The sequence below is a fragment of the Choristoneura fumiferana genome, chromosome 5, assembly GCF_025370935.1.
Source record: "Choristoneura fumiferana chromosome 5, NRCan_CFum_1, whole genome shotgun sequence".
In the NCBI taxonomy this organism is placed as follows: Eukaryota; Metazoa; Arthropoda; class Insecta; order Lepidoptera; family Tortricidae; genus Choristoneura; species Choristoneura fumiferana.
The window spans coordinates 22,500,605-22,510,732 of record NC_133476.1 but is presented as its reverse complement, the minus strand read 5'-3'; the positions used below and the strand labels follow the sequence as shown (position 1 = coordinate 22,510,732).

The 10,128-nt window shown below is 38.9% G+C and overlaps 1 long non-coding RNA gene across 1 annotated transcript; it reads left to right on the top strand.

The window, feature by feature from the left end:
* Nucleotides 1–8,336: 8,336 nt before the first annotated feature.
* On the top strand, nucleotides 8,337–9,699 carry LOC141427863 (uncharacterized). Its single transcript, XR_012451379.1, has 3 exons — nucleotides 8,337–8,382; nucleotides 8,676–8,966; nucleotides 9,614–9,699. It is a non-coding gene; the product is annotated as an uncharacterized lncRNA (long non-coding RNA).
* The last annotated feature ends 429 nt before the right edge of the window (nucleotides 9,700–10,128 follow it).

Sequence of the window (10,128 nt, the reverse complement as noted above, 5' to 3'; positions counted from 1 at the left end):
CGGTGATTGTGAATGGAGGATTTATAGGGCGTGGAAATAACCTCAAAATGCCAACTGTGCAAAAATATTTAAAAGAAAAAACATGATTTAATTTCGTGAAACCGAATCAATTATTACGAATTTGAATCTATTTAATGATATTAAGGATTAATTCATTTTATTATGCATAGTCCAATTAGTTTTAAAATATGTAGTTTTATATTTTTAAACTGTTGGATAAATATATGCAAGCATTTAAAATGTTACTTCATAAACAATAAAAGAAAAGTAAAAACCACGCATTTTTTTTCTATTTCAATTTTGAATAGATGGCTTGTCGTTTAGTCGAGCGTACGTTTTTAAAAGTACCTAATATTGTAATTTTGAACAAAACATTTTTTTTTCCTCGCGTTCAAAGTGAAAAGTAGAGTGTTTAACGTGAGACTAAGTAACCACAATGCCACTCGAACTTTAGCCACGTGTCATTATGGCTTGTTTTAGTCCCTTGTTGAACAATGTACTATTTTTAATTACGTTCCAATACAGTGACTATTTACGTGTTTATGTATTAGGATACCACGTAGGAGACGACGAAGTAAAAAAACATTCATCTTTTTTTAATTTAAAAGGGTATAATCGCTGCATACCTACCCAGTAAAATGTTTATTTTCTACCATATTGTCCTTTAATGGAGCAAGGTAAAAGAACCGCTAACCACTCTTCCCCAGAAAGTACATTTTTTCAAAAAAGCTGTACTTATACCTAATACAGAGAGTATTCAGAATATGCCTATCAGAAGCGGACTTCTCAGGCTAATGTTGATTTTTTTATTATGCCAAATATTAACATTAAAAATGTTACATTTAAATTTTAATTTAACATATTAGTATTTTTATTCTTATTTTTAGTTTACTTTGCTATCAATTTAATATCTGATTAAAAAAAAATTACCTACCCCTCTGTCAGCTTCTGTCAGTTGAGGCGCGAGAACGGCGTGAATGAATTTGCAGTTTGCGGAGTTTTTGCGGCGGCGGCGACCCACGCGCCGCGCGGCTGTAAGCGGCGTATTTAGATTTAATTTCCGTTTGTTTTCCGGCGAGCTGCGTACACATCATTCCTGATATTTATACGCTTTTTGCTGACAGCTTACGGAAGTACAGCCTTCATCGTGTACTATCTTGCCAAAGAACAAATTCATGAACCACTGTAGAATCTTTTCGTAAAAAAGTCCGAGTGACAATCACGTTACTTCGAACATTTATGGTGGGTACCTACTTAATCAAATAATTTGATAGTCAAATCAAAATCAAAACATTTATTTTGTAAGTAGGCCGCAGAGGGCTCTTTCACATATCACTTCAAAGGTCAACTGGAAGAGAACCCTTTAAGGGATAAATTCGCCTTTGTACATCTTATTATTTGTTAATTTTATGTACAATAAACTGTTTGTTTACCTACAATATAATACGCTTTTTGATTTAACATTTTTGTTCACACAAAAAAGGCATCAGCTGTCGTTTTTTTCCTTTATTATTTTCCCAAACTCAAATCCCGAAAAAAAAAATAGAGTTAAAATTAAATCTCTCTCTCTCTGCCAAACTTCAGCTCTCTAGGTATTGTTTAATTACTATTTAAATTTTGATGATCACTCAGTCTGAATTAAATTTGCGTTGCAAATCAGTAATTGATAAATAAATAAAGTTATCATCTTGAAATTTTAAACTTCTTATAAAGTAGGTACAATATCCGAATGCAGCAAGACAGAGCCGTAAATATACGTCGAAATGGTTCATGGTACGGCAGTTTGTCTTACGCTCCACTTTGAGGAAAACGGAAGCGTTAGTTTATCAACTAGAGTTGCTTGAAATGAGGGTTAGATGAGACTTGCGCTCGCACAACTAGCGGCGCATTGTGCGTGCGGGGTCAAGTTCGTTGTTGGTCCCGAGAAATGCCACGTCGAGTGACTCGCTCGATTCGTGCCCTCAACTCGACCGTCACGATTCTTCCATTATCTAAAGAAAAAGAAAAACTTAGAGCCAAGTTTTTGGATTTCTATCACGTGGTTTCTTAAATCACACGACTTCTTATTCCGGGACAGGTTGAAAGTTTCCGGTTTAAAAGCAAACTAAAACGCTTGAACTACTTCCTGATAACAGTTAGGTCAGCTTATGATTCAATGATTGTTGTGGCTGTTGACTGTTCTGGAGCGTCACGACGTGTGTGAGCGCGCGGCCGGTGCCGGCCCAATAGACGTCGGTAACTATTACAGCTCCATCACCCGACCCACTTCGGGACCAGCCTCCGCCGTCAATAGCCCCGCTGTATCACGCAGACAAAAGTCTTGCTTATTTTCGAAAGGTGTGGGTCGAGGTTACATGGCTCATGTATTATGTTGTACCTACAGTACGCTCATGAAACCTTATATCCGAAAGTCTGTTTTAACTCACATCGCCTGTGGGTGTAGTAAGTAGGACGCAGAATATATCGGAAATTAAATTAATCATAGCTTTAGGGAGCTTAACGTGTACCGTTATGATACCACCGAAGATCTTCCTTTAAATATTATCATCATTCATGAATATAAAGTACTTTTGACTCATAACATGTAGTCCACGCAGAATCTACTTAAGGAACCGTACGGATATCGAAGTGCAACAACCTATGAGCAAGTACACATTTATTATGGCCGTTAATTCGGTGTTAACATGAAAAATGGAGGTTTAATAAGTTGTCGGCGGAGTCGTCGCCCGCTGACGTCACGAGCGAGCGCCGACGCCGCGCGGCCGCGGCTCCTGCCAGCGCCGGCGCTGCCGCTGCCAATGCTGTTATTGGGCATTTCTATCTACCGTTTTACCCTGAGTTTATCTCTCCGATTTCAACAAAATTTGGGAGGTAGACTCAGTCCATGATTCCGAGCTGGAAAAACAGGGTCTCCAGATGCGTCCCCAAAATATTGTAATGGATGTGTCCGTTTTGTTACGACACACTCGGGAAATTTGGACGTGCCCGGAACGGAATGCGTGATTTTATATAGTTAACGTTTGAGTTAAATACTGCCATGACGTAGGATTGCACGGCATGTACATATAAAATAATTGTTGTAAATGGCTAGATACCACTCATCCAATTACAACAATTTCATACCTACACGTAAATACATGATTCACAGAAAAACCATTAATTGAGCAAACTGTGATTACGCAAATTCCGTGGGAGATGTTAAAAGTTTTAACGTAACGAACAAAGCGAGCTAAATAAGCTTTTCAAAGATAAAAGACTCAAGTTATTTTGTCAAAATTACGGTGATTGCGACGAGCATTGTAAAAGTTTGTGACATTTTATTTCTCTCTTGAAATGGTTGTCTGTTGAGCCAGCTCTCCCGCAGGAGCACCTTGTCGGGAGGCAGATTCCCACCGCCAGCGCTCTCTCGGACAATCTCTAATCATTTGGTGCAGGCCGCTGAATAAAAATCTCTTCTGAAAAAAAGGTTTTCCTAGACTCGTTATTCCGTAAGTTTTGGGATAATAAATGTCGTTCGTAATATGGATAATCGGAGCTTCGTGAGCACGAGCAGGGTCGAGGTTTATCACGCCGCGCGACAGCCGACACGGCTTACAGCAACTAGGTACTTACCGACTCACGTCTCGAGTATTATTCTGGTATTCTGTAACACTTTTAGCGCGAATAATTCCATAAAAGATGTACTTACTGTAGTTATTAGAAAACAATAGTGTCTGCCGTCGTATACGTACATATATATAATTAACTAGCTTTTGCCCGCGACTTCGTCCGCGTGTACTTTAGTTATCAGGGCATATGTTTTAATTAACTCCCGTTATAATTGTGACATTTGTATCTGTGTGCATAGCGAAGTACTGCCGTAAACGATAGGTAACAGTTTACTAAAGTACTTCGTTATAAATAACATTTTTACCAGTTTTGAAGCTAGTTTAGGAAAAGTTTTATGCAGAGCACGAGAGTAAATTAATTATCTCGTGTGCTTCCGGCGAGTCCGAATCTTACTCTAGAACCCGAATTATATATTCAAAATTGCACTGTACATAATAGTTTGTAAATTAGTTAAAAGATAAATAAGAACGGATAATCACACAAAAATTACGCTTATATTATTGATTTTATTATGCACAATCCAATGAGTAATTTTTAAGTTAGGTACCTACTGCATAATTATTTGCAAATTTATTTCACACATCATTTTAAATATCAATTTAATTTCCACATTTTAGTTGTACATTTTGTATGAAAAACCCCCTCCCCTATTGAATTTGCCAACACCATACGGATCATTTTAAATTGTAACCAGCTATATTTTTAGTCTAGAAATAAGGAAGTATCATAGAAACTCCCCCCTAATAAATCGAAAGCTACTTCTTCTTTCTTTATCTTGCCTACGCAGATCATTTTTATTTTTAATCAGGACCCTGTAAGTATACCAATTTTCATAATGCTAAGTCCAGAAATGAGAAAATTTCTATACAAACTTACCCCCCATTTAACCCTTTTAGGGGGTTTTTTTCCATTTCACCTAGACAGATAATTTGTCATTGTAATCGAGAACTTATATACCTATTTCCATACCTCTAAGGCCAGAAATGGGAAAATTTCCATGCAAACTTTGCCCCCATTTTACCCTTTTAGGGGGGAATTTTATCCATTTCACTTAACAGATATTTTTTAATTGTAATCGAGAACTTAATTTCACTTACACAGATAATTTTTAATTGTTATCGAGAACTTATATAGCTATTTTCATACTTCTAAGTCCAAAAAAAGTTCCATACAAACTTTACCCCCATTTTACCCCTTTAGAGGGGAATTTATCCATTTCACTTACACAGATAATTTTTAATTGTAATCGAGAACTTATGCACTTATTTCATACTTCTTGGTCCAGAAATAAGAAAAAATTCCATACAAACTTTACCCCCCCCCCCATTTCACCCCTTTAGGGGGAATTTTATCCATTTCATCTAGATAGATAATTTTTAATTGTAATCGAGAACCTATACACCTATTTTCATACTTCTAAGTCCAGAAATGAGAAAATTCCATAAAAAACTTCACCCCCCTATTTCACCCCCTTAGGGGATGACTTTCTAAAAATCCTTTCTTAGTGCTCATTTACATCATAAAAAGAACCTCTGTACCAAATTTCAAGTTTCTAGGCTCAGCGGTTTGGGCTGTGCGTTGATCTATAAGTCAGTCAGTTTCTTCTTTTATATATATAGATGTATAGTCCGAATTCGGGAGCGGAATACATGTGTTTTACTTTTGGTTAATAGGATTAATAGCTTTATAGGCTGAGATAGGTTAGGATAGGCACAAACATATGATTTTGGCGCCTCGAGCACCCAGCGCCTGTAGCAAATTTCGATACGACATAATAATCTACCGAGAAAATATGCCGATATACGTCTAAAAAAAAGTATATAATGTAATTATATGGACTTACGGCGCTATATATTCACTAACTATATTATATCACGCTTCGTATTTCCACGGTCGAACTCCAGACCAGTCGGAAATGTTGGACCTACCTAAGTAGACTACCTACTCAACTAGAGCAAGTTAATTCTCCTCTAAGCGAGCTTAAACGAAGCTTTCACGCGCGATAAGCCGCTTGCACGGCGAGCTTTATGCCATTAGAAACAACTTAAAAGTTTTCGAGCCTCGCCGAAGTATCCAGTTGACCGGGATTTGAGATCTGCCTAAAATATGGCACTTAGCGGGGAGTGGACGCGGCGCGGATCACCGGGCTCAGCGCTAAGCTGCGGCGGCGGCGGCGGCGGCGGCCACGCAGGACGCGCCTTCCACCTTATAACCCTACTTCTGAAATTTAAATACCTTATTTCAATCAGGAGAAACCAAACACTGAATTGTTCCTTTGAAATATTATCGCTGCTAATGATGAGTGTCTCGTTCGATAAACGATGAAGTAAAGTTTAGATATTTAAGTACTCACGTAACTACATGTTTGTTTCTCTTTTAACGCATCTTTGCCAATCAATACAGCTTAAGACACACAGCAAGGCTTTTCAGAAAACAGAGCTACTACATATACGGAAGTAGGAATGAAAATATTTTTTGCGAAAGCAAAAATTAGCAGTTTCATGAAACGACAAGGTTCTTAGCACAATCTTTATTATCTATCTAAAAGATTAACGTAACTGACTGGCTGAACGACTCATCAACGCCCAGCCAAAAACTTGAACTAAAAAAGCTGAAATTTTGCTCGTAAGCTCCCTTTACGTTGTAGATAAGGATTAAAGACGAATTTCGCGAAATTTCTACATGGTATGAGATCAGGAACGGGGGCAAAACCGCGGACGCAAGCTTTTGGTTACGTAAACTTATCAATTTTAGGTACCTAACGCTGCTGAATGTGTTATTAAATACATTAAAAGGAAATGCAGAGTTCAGTATAATTTAGCGAATGGTAATGAGGCTTGATCGTTACTACGCACTGCTTAACTAAATTGATTTGTGGCAATGTCAACAAAATTATGTCAACGACTAAAACTACGATAGGCAGGCGGGAAATTTTTGGTCTTAAATTCTACCAGGAGGATGGTGGTCGGTGGAGGATGGTTTTGACATTCGTAGTTAAAAATTAACAACTTGTGTGATATTGATATATCGAAATGAAATTTTAACTATCTTAAATCTAATTAAACCTCAAACCATGTTGGGAACACTCATTGTTGTTGTTAAGTATATCGTACTAGCTTATGCCAGCGACTACGTCTGCGCGGATCTAGGTTATCGCGCGGTGGCGCCCTCTACCGGAATAAAAGGTATCCTATGTTGATCCTTAGGGTTCAAACTACCTATATACCAAATTTCATCAAAATCGGTTCAGTGGTTTCGACGTGAAAGGGTAACAGACAGACAGACAGACGGACAGAGTTACTTTCGCATTTATAATATTAGTAGGGAAGTAGGGATTATTGATACATTACCAGCAAATTCCTATTAAATAATCTCATATGAGTACTTCCACACCAAAAAACATGTCTACATATACACAGGAAATAAGCGACGAATTATTTCAACTAGGAATTTACGATAATGACTTAAGTATAAGGTTTATTAATAAAATAGAATACAGCAACGGTTTATTTTTAATAATTTCATCTAAATTTACCAGCTTTCAATTCGGGCATTTTCTAAATAAGCACACATTATTGAAACGGCAAAGAGATCGTGGTATTTGCGGAATTCTCTAACGTTGTAGGAAACTAAACCATATCGCTTATGTGGTTTGTTTTTCCTGCTGTAAAACACTGCATGTGTTGCGTACTAAATCGATTCTATCGATATAACTATAGCTAGCAACACAAGCTAAAATTGTTAATTTTTAATACTTTTTATTGTTGGCAATATCGCCCCTTCTTCCGTGCGTGCTATGGAGAAATACACGGCTGCAATCAATCTCTGCCTTTTTAATTAATTTAAACTGCTTCACCGACTCCAGTGCCTCAAAATCCACATAAAACAGTCCACCGTTCATTGGTCCTTCGAGTCTACAATCATCAAGAATCGCCTACAGTTCAGAATTACATCACAGAGTTGGTGCGAATCCACAAGCAGAAAACGAAGACAAGACAGAGGTCAGCCATTTTAATTTCTTTTCGCCGGAAGCAAAGCCAGCTTGACACCGCTTGCAGATTTTTTCTGGCTATTGCCACAATAAGCAGCGCAACATCAAGTCTGCGAAACTAGCGCCACACTAAGCTACGAAGCGCTGATCGCCGCTTCAAATCGACCTGACAGCGAAATCTAATCTGTACGAGTCGCAATCGCAACGCAACACTGCGGAAGCGCGGAAATCCAGTAGTGACAACTGAACGACGCCAACCCAAGCCACACGTCGTGCCGTGACAAGTCTTTTTCGTTCGCTCTTCGCCATGTTTGTTCATTGTTCGTTCTAACTAAAGACAATAATTTAAGTTTTCAGTAGTAATCTTCATACAGTGTTTTGTTTAGTGTGTACAAATAATGTCCGATTACGAATTAAAGGAGAGCATTGCGGCCAGGGGCCGTGCAAAGGCTTCCATAACGCGCCTCAAAAATTCATTCAATAAAGAGGCCCTCCTTAATTCGGAATTGGAATTACTGTTGGTAAAAAGGGAAAGATTAATTACCGCCTTTAACGAGTATGACCGATTGTCGGCGCGCATAACCGCGCTTAACTTAGAGCCTGACAAGTCCGACAATTTGGACGAGGATGATGTCGAAGACACCTACTTACATCTACTCTCGCAACTCGATGCGATCGCCAACACCTTGCGATCAAATAAAGGTAACCCGCCGCCCGATACAAAACCAGCGACGGGCCCGGCAAAATTAAATTACCCAGCGTGGTCATACCAACTTTCACTGGTAAGTACACAGAATACTACGAGTTTATGAGCATGTTTACAGCAATGATACATACAGAAACCACATTTTCTTGTGTACAAAAGTTGTATTACCTGAAAGGTTTTTGAGTGGTGAGCCTCTAGCATTAATAAACAATCTCCCACTCCAAGATGATAGCTACACTGAAGCGTTGAGACTCCTAAAAGAACGATACGACAATAAGGTTCGAATTACGCACGAACACATTGGCGTACTACTCGACATGCCAGCAATAAATAGGTCAAATGTCACTAACTTGCGTGCATTTCTTTCAGTTGTCAAGCAGAACCTAGCTGCTTTAAAAAACCTAGGCGAGATGATCGACACCTGGGACTCCATCATCATATGTATCCTGTCAAGGAAGCTTGACACAATGACATATCGAGCATTTCAGATGGAGCGAGACAATACAATTCCTCCCACGGTAAAAGAGTTCATTGACTTCATTGAGAAGCGTGCATTGGCTATCGAGAACACTGACTGCAATGTCCAAAAGGTGCAATCGCAACGTCTAGCCAGCTATCCTGTAGCTACGCAGAGCCATCAGATCGCCGCCTGCATTTACTGTAAGTCAACTGAACACAAATTATTTAAGTGCCAGAGTTTTAAAATGGCTGCAATTAACAAACGCTTAGAGTTTGCATCAACTAACAACTTGTGCAATATTTGTCTGTCCCAACACAAGCGCAAATGTAAATTTCACTTTCGCTGTTCCTTGTGCAAGCAACAGCACAACACATTATTGCACAGTGATGAGCCCTCACATCACGCAAGCCCTTCTGTCACCTTGTCTGCTACTTCACACCAGGGTCAGGTCTTATTACCTACTGCACGCATAAAGCTCATAGCTAAATCAGGGACGGTAATATATGCCAGAGCTCTCCTTGATAGTGGTTCACAAGCATCATTTATAACACAGAAGGCCGTGGATGCATTAGGAAAATCATCACAGAAAACTAACACTACTATCATGGGAATTACAAATGCTGAGCAATCCATTGACAAATGTATAAACCTTGATGTGCATTCTGCAGTTTATCCATTCAAAATAAATGTCAATTGCCATATTGTAAAAACAATAACAACCAAATTGCCACAAACTCAGTTTGATATGTCACGCATGGTGTTTCCCACCAACTACAAGCTAGCGGATGAAAGCTTTAATAAGCCGGGTGATGTGCATTTGTTGCTTGGAGCTGACGTGTTCTTCCAGGTCCTGCTACCGCAGCCGCAGTTTGATCGTGGCGGCGCACCCTGCAGCCAGAGCCTCGCAGCTACCAACCAGAGCTCTCCAGCATCAGGCACACAAACCCTGGAAGTCCATCGCTAGTACACACATCATTCGGCCTGGTCGTCGCCGGCCGCACGCAGCTGCCTGCAGGAAACTTTGATCAGGTTGTGTCTTTATTTTGTAGAGAATGTGACAACACTATTTCTAATCAAATGAGTGCATTTTGGGAGGCTGAAAAAGTGCCTGAAATCTTCCCAGAGAAACTACCCAGAGCATGAGTATTGCGAAAAATTGTTTAAGAAACTACTAAGCTTGAGAACAATAAATACCAAGTTTCAATGCCTATAAAAGTTCCTTTAGAGCAAATGAACTCTGAGTTAGGGGATTCTTTCAATTTAGCACTAAATAGATTTCTAAACCTAGAAAAGAGATTGCACAAAAATGTGAATCTTTTCAACGAATACAAAAAATTCATAGATCAGTACCTTGAATTAAAA